The sequence below is a fragment of the Capsicum annuum genome, chromosome 3 (assembly GCF_002878395.1).
Source record: "Capsicum annuum cultivar UCD-10X-F1 chromosome 3, UCD10Xv1.1, whole genome shotgun sequence".
NCBI classification, from domain to species: Eukaryota; Viridiplantae; Streptophyta; class Magnoliopsida; order Solanales; family Solanaceae; genus Capsicum; species Capsicum annuum.
Genome location: NC_061113.1, coordinates 117,735,064 through 117,747,017, shown reverse-complemented (window position 1 = coordinate 117,747,017; position 11,954 = coordinate 117,735,064).

Genomic DNA, 11,954 nt, shown 5'->3' with positions numbered 1-11,954 from the left:
GCTTACTTATTGAGAACTAATGTGGTAGTGCACACAGACCACGCTGCTTTGAGGTATTTGATGGCAAAGAAGGATACTAGACCAAGGCTAATCATATGGGTGTTGCTTCTTCAAGAGTTTGACTTTGGAGTCAGATATCAAAAAAGATACGAAAATCAAGTTACGGATCACCTGTCCAGACTTGAGGGTGATCAAGCAGTCGAGGATGAGTTCAAAATTGATGATACATTTCCATATGAGAAGGTCCTGGCTGCTGCGCTTGAAAGAGTGCCTTGGTACTCTAACTTTGCAAATTATGTGGCAAGTTAAGTCGTCCCAGAGAATCTTTCTTTTCACCAAAGAAAGAAGTTCCTACATGATGTTACAAACTACTTCTGGGATGATCCATATTTATTTTGATAGTGTATGGATAATATTATCAGATGGTGTATTCCAGGGGTGGACATGTTGAATAACCTGGAAGCTTGTCATGCTTCTTCGGTCGGGTGTCACCATGTAGGTGACCATACTGTGAGAAAAGTGTTGTAGAGTAGTTATTATTAGTCGTCCTAATTCAAAGATGCCTATGAGTTTTTGCGGAGATATTACCAATGCTAGAGATAAGGGTCAATCTCAAAACACCATGAGATTACCGTGACAAAAATTATGGAAGTCGACTTATTCGATGTATGGGGCATTGATTTCATGGGGACCTTTGTGAGCTCTTATAGGTTGAAATACATATTGATCGCCATCGATTATATGTCAAAATGGGTTGAAGTTGTTGCTTTGGATGACAATGAAGGATATAGAGTGGTTGAATTTCCTTAAAAAGAAAATCTTCTCTCGCTTTAGGGTACCATGCTCCATCATAAGCGATGGCAGATCACATTTTTGCAACCGAGTGTTTCGAGCTGCCTTGGTGAAATATGATATTAAACAACACAAGGTGGCAACTCTATATCACCCACAGACTAGTAGACAAGTGGAGATTTCAAATCATGAGATAAAAGCCATCCTTGCCAAAATGGTAAATGCAAGTAGCCAAGATTGGTCTAGGAAGCTGGATGATGCCTTATGGGCATATAGAACAACTTTCAAGACACCCATTAGCGTTTCACCATACCAATTAGTCTATGGCAAAGCATGTCATTTGCCGGTTGAGTTGGAGTACAAGGCATTGTGGGCTTTTAAGAGGCTAAACTTGAATTGGAATAAGGTAGCAGAGTTGAGACTGAGGTAGCTGAATGAGATGGATGAGTTCCATCTCGGGGCTTATGAAAAAGAAAATTTGTATAAAGAAAAGATGAAGAAGTATCATGACCGGAGGATCAAAAAGCAAGACATCCAAAAGGGTAGTTAGGTACTCCTATTTAATTCTGGACTGAAGCTCTTTCTAGGTAAACTTAAATCAAAATGGTCTGGTCCATTCAAAGTTCACAAAGTTTACTCATCTGGAGTAGTTGAACTTGAAAATTAGGGCAGAAGTGTCTTCAAGGTTAACAGGCAATGGGTGAAGCTATATATCGGTCCAATGAACTTGGTAAAGTGCATAGCTACCACCTATCTTGATGAAGTCTAAGTAATCAAGATAATTATGTCATCCCAGGACAATAAATCAGACGCTAGTGGGAGGCATAGCTACCACAAACCCGATGGATCGCCGATGGAACTGGCAAAAGGAAATCAAAAATCTGAAGTATTGAAGTGAGGTTATCGGATCATTCGGTGGACTGTCGTATCCTTGATAGATCATCAGGTCTACCGTTGTACCAAACAAGAAGGATCATAGTACTGGTAGGCCACGATGGATAACCTAACTGACTGTCGGACTCCCGACGGACCGTTGGGTCGACTGTCACATTAATCCTAATATGATGGGTTGGGTAAAAAAAATCTGATTCTTAACAAATTGTCCTTATTCGACCCAAATTGTTTTAATTTGATAAATAGAAGAGGTTATAAATGTTGCCACCATTTCAAATTCTAAAACTATTTAAATTCTTTCCCATTCACCAAATCAAGGATCAGTTATTTCCTAGGACTCGTCTTCTCTCCCATTCTCCCCTATTAAAACAACCCTTTTATTATCTTATTCTCACCACAAAGTAAGTTTAGCCTTTCACTAGTTGAGTAAGTTGGTAGCTATAGTTAAGTGTGAAGTTTGCAAGTCAGAGTAGTGAAGTTACTGCAGAATCAAGGTATGATCGCAACCTTACTTTTTCCTTCCAAGTTATTGAATATGAAACATGTATATTGTTAATTGAACGGAATAAATTTCATCTTGTTTGCTTTGTTGTGATGTTAATTCTAAGTCGAACTCTAGTGTATATTGTCTTGGGTGAAGTCTGAGTAACCCATAAATCAAATTTGGCAAAAATGGTGTGTAAATGTTGGAGCAAAGCCTTAAGTGTATGCGTAATAACATCATGAATTCTATATGTTCAATAAAATACCTATGTGAAAATTGATGCTAAAAAATCAAGCGAATGGTCAACTAGACAAACCGTCGGACTTCAGATAGACCATCAAGTCAACCATTGCAATATTATATACTCTAATGCTCACTGGTTCAGCTGCGATGGTACATCTGACGGACTGTCTAACTCCTGAAAGACGATCTGGCTGACCATCACAAGGCAAATTAATAGAGTAACCACTGGTCTGAAGCTTGACGGTGAGGGCGGCGAACTCTCACAGACTCAACAGACTGTCAGATTCTCCGTCAAGTAAGTTCTTCACTGTTTCTGTCTGATTTTGAATTTCAAACTGATTATTTATCCCTTTTTAGGTAATATGGCACAAAAACTTCCCCTAACAAGAGGTGATTGTACAACGCAATGGGGCAGAGACGAGCCAGCAAGAAGTAAGGAGGCACTTTTCTTCAATACTCAACAGTGATATAGGGTACTCCCGATACTCTCCCAGTGTGAGGAAGAGAGTGAAAGAAGCAACAGTTGTACTAGTTCTAGTCCTGACGAGGAAAGCGTCGGCACCATTTACCCTAACCAAGTTGAGGCTTTGGAATAGAAAGATTCGATTGTCATAAGGTACAAGGACCCACAAGTTTGGGAAGCAATTCGATGGAAAGTGGAAGGAGCACGTAAGCATTTCTTGGATTGGTTGGAACTAATAGATATCAGACCAATAAGAAGTTCCATCCATGAATAGTTTCAAATCATCACTATTGAGTAGCACGAGTACCCTGAGTTGGAGCAGAGATTCAATGAATATCAGTTGTCTTGGATGAGCAACCCACCTGGTACATACCAACCAAACCTTGTTCGTGAATTCTTTATGAACCATTTGGCATTATTGGAAAAAGATTGCCCCAAGGGTGTGTGATTTTTGACTTAGGAAATTGGGATGTGGTTCCAGTGTGTGGAGTTAACATAGACATTTCAGAGTGCACATTGAATCGTCTCCTATTTGATCCTGAGTATGACATACCTGGCGCGATCCCAGATCTGGAGCACTGCATATTCACTATGACTCAAAAAAGACCCTAGCTGGCCCAAGTATTGACAGATGATAGAAATCTAGCATGGCTGCATAACTATTATGAGCAGATAGCAAAGTCGTCCCTAAGCTTTAGGGTGAAATTCTGGTGGGCTATTGTCAGGTTAAGACTGATGCCAACAGGCGATGATGCCAATTTAGAGATTCAAAGAGCTATGATGGTTGTTGCTTTGATTGGGAGGGTGAAGGTAGATTTTAGCCATACTATTGCGGACGAGATATTTTCCCGGGAACACAAGACATCTAGTGCTCTACCATTTCCATTCCTTATTACGAAGTTGTGTAGACGGGAAAATGTCCCCTTGATCAGTGGATTTGGTAATGAGGTCTGTGCGAGTCACTAATAGGATATTGAGAAGATGAAAGATGGCTTAAAGTACAAAATGCGAGTCAATAAGCCTTTCGTTTATCAAACTCAGTCAGCTCCATCTCTCGGGTCTTTGGATGTCCCCTCAGGTATGTCGTTTCCTATCACTACCTATGTACCACTGGATTTTGTGTTGTATACCAATTCTACAGGTTTAGCCTCTATACCACCTATGGGCGAGACTGGCGATTCTACATCTAGCCTGCTACAATATTCGGAGTACAAGTCGACACATGAAAATTTTGCTACGTCTATTAAACAACAGAAAAGTTCTAGAAGAAGCTTGACATATGGACTATGCAATTCAAGCCTTTTGTTGACCGCATTGTAGCTGAAGCAATCAGTACTTTTTAAAACATTCAGACAAGAATAGACCATAAGGAAAAGTATGTCAATAAAAGGCTGGATGCGATGTCTATTCCAGATTTTTCTAAGTTCATGGCAGAATTCAGGCAAGCATAGGCAGACATAGCAAAGCTAAAAAGGCAACAACCACAGCAGCCCTCTTTTTACCTTTCTTTGATTATCAATGATGAGGATGAGGGCATCGTAGACTTGATTGGGATATTGCTCATAAACAAGGGTAAGCAGGTTGATGATAGTGCTGACTGTAAAGCTGCTAAAAGAAGAAGGCCAGAAGCGATGACACCAGAAGAAAGAGAAGGTAGGGATATGAAAAAAACTGCAAAAAAGTCAAGGAGAGATAAAGAAAAGAGATAAAAGAATGCTATAGATGAAGCTGTAGGTGTTTCCACTAGTTCTGCCCCAGCTAGGGGGCCTAGTCCAGACCAGACTTGTGTTGACATACCTTTGATTTTAGAGGAAGATATTATGAGTACCCCTACCACCATAGGGGTCAATGTTGCTGCAGGTGAGGCCAAAGAATCCTAGCCACATCTGACTGATGCTTCCTTTGAATAAGAGGCTTTACAAGTAACCCCTCCTTTGTACTTTATTTTTATTCATTGAGGATAATGCATTTATCTATAGTGGGGGTGGGTATACTTGTACCATGGGGATTTTTGTTACCTGTGTTCTTTTCCTTTCATGTGCTATCTAGTAGAACCGACATGTCTAGGTTGCATTTCTTTCCTAAGTGATGTAAATATCCGTTTGTTGATGTTATTTATAAAGTGTCTTTTCTTTTAGCACCTTTTTGTATATATGGATCATAAATAAATGTGTCATAAGACTACAAACATATTTGTGTGACTATTTCTTCTTGTCATTTAGTATATATTGAACAACCATTCGTGAGTCTGTGATTGGCATTAGGATGTAAAGTGTACGTGACTATGTGACATAAATCCCAAGAGTTGGTAGAATAAGTGTACCTCATGTTCCTATTTGTGTGATCATTTGTTATAGTTCTTGCATAGTGATACACCTAGAACTTTCCCAATTCATTAATGTTGTTTTATCATTAATTCAATAAGATAGGATAGCAGGAATCCTTGCACTTTTAGTCCACTTAGCTGAAATAAAGGACCCACCAAAAAGATTTTTCCATTTTTGAACCCTTTTTGAGCTTATGTTATTTTTTCTTCATTTCCAATAACTCTAATTAACTCTCTTTAGGTTGTTAGCACCCAACTTTGGCCCTGGTCCAATATGGGATATTGTGCACCTTAACTTAGATAAAACAACTAAATTAAGGATGGCTACTGTTAGGACGTTAGCAGTCTAACAGATAAGTGGTTTAGAGCTAAAATAAAGCATTGAGCCCTGATCTATTTAAGATATTATGCACCTTAACTGACTGTATCAGTATAAGTTGAGGGTGGTTGATTTCTTCCAAAAAAAGGTGTGTTTATGTCGAAGTGTGAATGAATAATAGAGATTGTAATTGAGCTGACAGTAGTCTTAGTGAGTAGAATTCAAGGGAAAAGAGAGTAAACTATGAACTTTGAGTTACTTTTCCCAAATATTTGTCTTCACCTAGCCCCGAAACCTCTTTACAAGCCTATAAAAGACCTGTTTACAAATCAACCATAAAGGGGTATTAGATGATAAGGGCAAGCCTATGGGTATGTATGCTAGGTTTGTAACTTCTTTGATCATTGTTAGAGTTTTGATTTTCATCCACAAGATACATGAATAATGAGTGGTGGACTTCGTTGATTATGAGGGCAACTTCAGTTACGCTTAGTTTTGCTGATCTCTGTAGGATATGTTATCCATGTTTATACGTGTGTTGAATTTTAAATAACACCAGTTGTAGATCCTAATATGTTGAGCCCATATAAGTGAGATGACAGTTGAGTAATTGTGTGAAATCTAGTTCAACAGTTGATTACCCCGTCATTGTATTGTTTATTTATGTAATTTGGTGGTGAGTTGCTTAAGGACAAGTAATTGTCTTAAATTGAGGGTGTTGATATCCTGGCACGGAATATTTTACATCCTTTTCAAGGGATAATTGTACATTTTCAAGCAACTGATGTTGTATTTAATACTGGATTTTAGTGTTTTCAGGTCAAGGATTTAGCTGAAGAAGAAACTTGGAAAAGTTGCAAAAAAAGGCCACCGATGGTGAAACAGGCGGACCGTCAGACAACTGATGAACCTCTAGGATGATCATCAGAGTTACACAGAAAGGACCAAGTAATTAACTCCTATAATGGTCCAAGTGATGGAACATCGGACCTCGGATGATCGTCAACTTGGTCGTCAGGCTGGAATAGTGAATGTCATTTAAGAGGATCAAGCGATGGACTGTGTGACAGACCGTCAGGCCAGCAATAGCCCGTCAACTGAACTATCACCTCTTAACCAGAAAGTGGCAAAGTGGGACCTTCAGTGATGATCCACAAGATGGACCGTCAGGCCTCCGGTGGGCCGTCAACACGACCATCAACCTTGATGCGGCTTTAAATGAATTCAAATTCCAAATCCTTAGTACCTGGGAACATATAAATACCCAGTTTAGGTTTTGTTTAGTTATATTTATCATATTTCCATCTAGAAAACCTATTGTAACATAGTATTCATTGAGATTCAAGCTACAATTGTGGATCTATTATTTCTTATTCATACTCTCATTGAAGACTCAAGAACTATTCTTGCAATTTTTGTAAGTAATTCTCTGAATCTATTTATAAAGAACATAATGATTTCTTTTTCTTCTTCTCTTGAGATGTGTGGCTAAGCTCCTACACCTAGGGTTATGGGAGCCTTGATATGAATAGATGATTGGGGTTGTGAAACACTTAATTTCCATATGTAATTGAGATTGTATAAATCCTTATTCATATTAAAGATCTTTCTTGGTTGCAAACTTGAAAGGTGAGCCCAAAAACATCACTTGTCTGAGAAGAAAAGTGTATGTTGGGAAAAAGGGGGTTTACATGAAATCTAAAGGCTTTATCCATTGGGTTATGGATTGATGCCTTTATAAGGATTAACCCACATAAAAGGCTAGTTGAATAAATCAACATATTCTTTAATTTTGAGAGAATTAAAGGGTAAACTATCCATTTAGGTTGAGAAAAAAATGGGTAAACTATAGAATTCAATAACTCTTACAATTGAATATATAAATTGGAAATTTAAGGTAACTCATAACCCCAACTGCTTGAACATCTTGGTGAAAATAACTCTAGTTTGTCTTCTCTCATCGAATTAATACTTGCAATAAAACACTCTAGTTTGAGTTTATTTGTATACTATTGACAAGTTATAAACTCCCCTTTTAATCAGGAACCTTCAATCAATAGTCTGTTAACAACCATAACACTTAGTTTGCACAGTATTCCCTGTGGGATTCGACCCCAACCTAGTTCGGTTCTATATTTGACAGTGACCGCTTACACTTTCTAACGAGAGTTGTAATTTGGGCATATCAATGAGCTATACTACCCATAGACATTCTATTCAGCGCGTCTGCCACCAAATTTGCCTTACCCGAATGGTAACATTCCTGTCATAATATTTTAACAACTCTAACCACCTTCCCTAAATAAGATTCAAATTCTTTTGCATAAATACATATTGGAGACTCTTATGATCTATTTAAATATAATATGTACACCATACAAGTAGTGCCTCAAAATCATTAGGGCAAACACTACAATAACTAACTCTAAATTGTGGGTTGGATAATTTTATCATGGTAGTTAAGTTGTGTGGAGGATTAGGATATTACCTTTTCATGTTCCATATAAACACAACATACCCCAACTCTTGTGGTATCACAATACACCATAACCCCTCTTGCAAAGCTAACACTGGGGCTAAAGTCATTTTATCCTTCAACTCTTGAAAGCTCTTCTAATATTTATCTGACCATATAAACTTTACCTTCTTGTGTGTCGACTTAGTTGATGGTGTAGATATTATGGAAAAACCCTCAACAAACCTACTACAGTAACCAGCCAAACCCAGAAAATTCCAAGTACTGAATGGAGTAGAAGGCCTAGACCAGTGCTTTACTGCATCAGTTTTTTGAGGATCTACATGAATACCGACACTCAAAATCACATGCCCCAAAAAGGTAATAGACTCCAAAAAAAAATTCGACCTTACTAAACTTTGCATAAAGTTGAAGATCCTTAATATTTTACAACACTGTTCTAAGATAGTCTACATTCTCCTCTTCACTTTGAGAATATACAAGTATGTTATCTATGAAAACAATGACAAACATATCCAAGTATAGCTTAAAGACCCTACTCATTAAATCCATAAAGGTTACAGGAGCAGTTATTAGTCCAAAAGACATAACCATAAACTCAAAGTGACCAGACTGCTTCTTAAAGTAGTCTTTAAAATATCACATTCTCTGACCTTCAACTGGTGATACTCGACCTAAGATCAATCTTTAAAAACTAATAAGATCCCTGAAGCTAAACAAATAAGACATCAATTTTAGGTATAGGGTACTTATTCTTGTGGTGACCTTGTTTAACTATCTATAATCTATACATCGTCTGAGAGTACCATCCTTCTTTCACACGAATAGAACTAGACCCCAAAGAGAAATATTAGGCATAATGAACCGCTTATCTAAGAGGTCCTTGAGCTGCTATTTCAACTTTTTAATCTTAGTTGGGGTTAGATAACAAAAAATAATAAGGATAGGTTGGGTATTGGGAAGGAGATCAGTCCTAAACTCTATTTCTCTATTGGGAGGTACCCCAGAAAAATCCTCTGAGAAGACTTCAAGAAAATCATTAACTACATAAACTGATTGAATGGTTTGGGTTTCAGACTTTGTATCTTTAACTTGAACTAGTGGTAGATACACCCTTTTGATATTAACTTTTTCACTTTGAGATTAGAGAAGAAATAACCCTTAGGAGATACTGAACTACCCTTCTACTCGAGGGCTGACTCATTATGAAACTAAAACTTCAACACTCAGGTGTGACAAGCAACTGATGCATAGCATAAATAGAGTCAATCCATTCCTAAAATAACATCAAAATTTATCATCTCTAGTTGGAGGACTGTAATAGGTCACTTTCTGTTCACTCATCTAGCGATAACTAGCTTACCTACTGAAGTAGAAACTGATAAAAATTTAGAGAGACTTTTGGGACTTAGACCAAAGTTCACAGCAACAAGTGGGGTCATAAAAGAAAGGATTGACCCTAGATATAATAACACATAAACATCAAGGTGAAAAACATGAAGCATACAAGTTACTATATCTGGGGATCTCTCCGGCTCATGATGTGATGGTATAGTATAAACCAATTTTGACAATGACCGACATTGGTACTAAATGATATGCCCTGTTGTGGAGTTGGATGGCCTGGCTAAGCTGCTGAATTTATGGATTGAGTCTGAGGACGAGCATCTCTACTCCTCTACTTGGAAAAAGCGCATTTCTTGATCTTGTGTCCCATCTTGCCACAACTATAACAAATATCTTTACCCATCAATCACTCAACTGGATGGTTCTTACCATACTTTGTGCAAGCTAGATAACTGAGTCTCCCAACAACACTACCCTGGGATCTAAAAGTCAGACCTCTGCCATACTACTTTTACTTAGTTTTGGATATAGGAGCACTGGTTGAGGATGGTGCAGGTGTTGATGATTTCCTCTACTTAACTAAACTCAAATTGTCTAGTTCTAGCCCTCTTATTCCTTTATTCTTATTTCTTTAACTTTTCTACCTCAATCTGCTGAACATGAGTCATCAATCATGTGATATCCATATCTCCAATCAATATGGCAGTTTTGCACTCTTTGACCACTAAGTCAGATACTCTAGTGACAAACTTACTCGTATGAGCTTTGAAATCTGAAAACAACTCTAGTACAAACTTAGCTAGCTAAGTCAACTTGAGGCAATATTCCTTCACCAACATACTCCTCTACCTTATCCTTCAGCATCTCCCAAGGAAAGAACCTATCCATAAAATTCATCTAAAATATATCCCAACTTATATGAGTTGTATTCTCACCCCTACCTTTCTTCCACATAGTAACCCAGTCATTAGCAACTACCTTCAATTGATAAAAATCCAATTCCATACTTTTCTTGTCTATAACATACATAATCCGAGTAATTTTCTACACTCCACTAATGAAAAATTAAGGATCCTAATTCACGTTTGACCCATTCATGTGGTTTCATCCTCATAAAATCTCGAACTCTAATTGCAGCTAAGTTACCATTTTGTTGAAGTGGGACTGTTGTTGGCTGATTGCCCTGAGTATTTGCATTCACATCCTGAACTAACACTTATAAAGTAGCCCAAAACTCAACATGATAGACATTTTTATTCAGAGGGTCTGCAAATAGGGATGGGGCTAGCTGGTTCCCATTTTTGTAGGTGTAAGCTCTACAAGGAGGAATTCTCTATCATGTGAAAGAACAAATTAGAGAATATATAGAACTTCAAAGAACAATAGAGATCATGAAAGAAGGAATGGTTCCTAATATATTTCATAGCCTTTTGCTCATAAGTGTGGTGTGCTTCACACCCATGATCAAGACTCTACATAACGCATCTTGTTAGACTCTTTAGGACTCTCTAAAACCATAGGCCATGATACCAAGTTTTCTAAAGATCCAAAGATACCCCTTGGATGTTACACAATGCTTGGAACTATAAGTAGCCCAAACTAACCCATGATAGTTGTTAAGCATAAAACTCTACTACATAAACTTAAAGCATGAGCGGGAATAAATAAAAACTTATTAACTAGATTCAAATAAAGGAACAATCATAGAAAAATATTTTAACTCAATAATATTAAATCTATGAGAAAGAACACATCGTCTAGCTAATCTAAACAAGCCTCTAACTAAAACTAAAGAGCCACTAGGTCAAACTCCAGATAACCCAAACTGGAAGTATAACTTCTGAAATAATAATAATCAATATATAAAATAATATAAACTTGGGCCACAAATTATGAGGACTCACCAACTGGATGGATGTAGGAAGTGGTGATCATGGTTAGTCATGCTACTAGGGACAAACACTAGAAACTACATCATGAAATAATGTAGCCACATAGACATTAATGTGGTCAGTACTTCTAAAATATCAGAGTGTATAAGGGGGAGTAAAATAAGTAAAAACTGTCATATACCATAATTGAAAAACATACATGCTAAGTGTAGATGGACTTACCTTTATCATGAATAAAATTTAAATAAGAAATAACATAAGCATAAATCATTAAAAAACATTTGAAAAGGCTTGTGAATCATAAAACTTAGTTTCTAAAATCTTTACTTTTGTGGGAGATTCTTATAACCGACATAAAAAATATAAGCTATCATGGAGTCCAACATATTACCCATGTTGAGTAGAGATATTCTACCCTTGCCATTGGAATAGAACATTAACTTAGAGTGATCACTAAAATTAGCCCATTTAAGGAGAGGAGACACTTGTTGGTGAGGTCCCTTAACCTATGGTGGCACATAGTTTATGGAAAATGGGATGTGCTAAACCCGCATTTCCTTCTCAGTGCTAAATACTACTCTTAGAATATATACTCATATACTCATACTTATGAAATCTACCTTAAAATAGCATATGGGTTTATAAACTGAAAACCAACTATGATTCTTACTTAAATCATACTCATCAAGAAACTTGTGAATTTTATGTCTTACCAAAG